We start from the raw sequence: 1362 nt of genomic DNA on the forward strand, positions 1-1362 counted from the left end.
CATAGGGTTTTCTTGGCTGTAAGGCACAAAGAGTTAAGTACTCAGCTAGTAACTGAAAGGTTAGTGGTTCAAACCCACTCAATGGCTGCACAGAAGAAAAACCTGGAAGTCTGCTTCCATAAAGATTACAGCCAAGAAAGCCCATGGGTCAGTTCTCTAACACATGGGGTCACCATCAGGCAGAATCAACTTGACACAACACAGTCACAGCAACAGTAATTTTTACTGAAGAGGATCACCAGGCCTGTAAAATATGTGAAGGCTATAAAGTGTGCTAATCCAAGTCCTTCTTCCCTCTCACAGATTACCACTGTCCCGAATTTTCTGTTTTTCATCTTTTGTCTTCTTTATAGCTTCACCAACATACTTATATCCTAAACAACATATCACTTTGTTTTGCTTTTGAACTTGATATGGATGGAATCCTATGTGTTTTCCTGTCCTTCCTTTGTTTTTCGTTCCACATTGTATCACCACGAATCATATACATTGTGACATGGCATTCATTTACTCACTTCCATCACATGAACATAACCCCATTGGTTTAACCATTCTACTATTGATGGTATTTAGCTTGTTTATCAGCTTAGGCCAAGCTGTCCACAGTAAGGGGTATGCACTGGAGTCTCATTGTGGTTTTGGATTGCATTTTCCTCATGGTTAATGAAGGCACTCTGGTCGTGCAGTGGATAAGACATTTGGTTGCTAACCACGAGGTCAGCAGTTCATAGCCATCAGCTGTTCCATGGAAGGAAAATGAGGCAGTCTATTTCCATAAAGATTGACAGCCTTGGAAACCTAGTAGGGGTCACTATGAGTCAGAATCGCTTGATGACAGTGGGTTTGGTTTTTGGTTTTGGATGGTCAGTGATTTGGGCATCTTTTCATGTGCTTGTTGCTCATTTGTAGATCTCCCTTGGAGAAATGTCCATTCAAATCCTTAGGCCGTTTTTTAAGTTTTATTTTGGTGAAAATATACGCAACTGTACACTGTTTCAAAGAGCAGCTCGAGAAGACAAAGTCAATTATTATAATGAAATGTGCAAATACAAGGAGTTAGAAAGCCACAAGGGAAGAACATGCTTGGCATTTCTCAAGCTGAAAGAACTAAAGAGGAAATTTAACCCTCGAGTTGCAATATTGAGAGATTCTATGGGCAAAATATTGGCTGAGGCAGGAAACATCAAAAGAAGATGAAAGGAATACACCAGAGTCACTGTACCAAAAAGAATTGGTCGGTGCTCATCCATTTCAGGAGGTGGCATATGATCAAGAACCAGTGGTATCAAAGGAGGAAGTCAAAGCTGCACTGAGGAAAGGGGCAAAAAACAAAGCTCTAGGAATTGATGGGATACCCACTGA

General features: G+C 40.7%; 1 protein-coding gene across 1 annotated transcript in view; it reads left to right on the top strand.

Annotated features, from left to right (window-relative positions):
• Positions 1-1362, top strand: part of LOC103212805 (small G protein signaling modulator 1-like) — a gene marked incomplete at its 5' end in the record, with an annotated part of 72773 nt that overhangs the window by 49173 nt on the left and 22238 nt on the right. The gene's annotated exons all lie outside the window — the stretch shown is intronic.

This window comes from Orycteropus afer, unplaced genomic scaffold (genome assembly GCF_000298275.1).
Source record: "Orycteropus afer afer isolate SDZICR_OR568_19922 unplaced genomic scaffold, OryAfe1.0 scaffold01111, whole genome shotgun sequence".
NCBI classification, from domain to species: Eukaryota; Metazoa; Chordata; class Mammalia; order Tubulidentata; family Orycteropodidae; genus Orycteropus; species Orycteropus afer.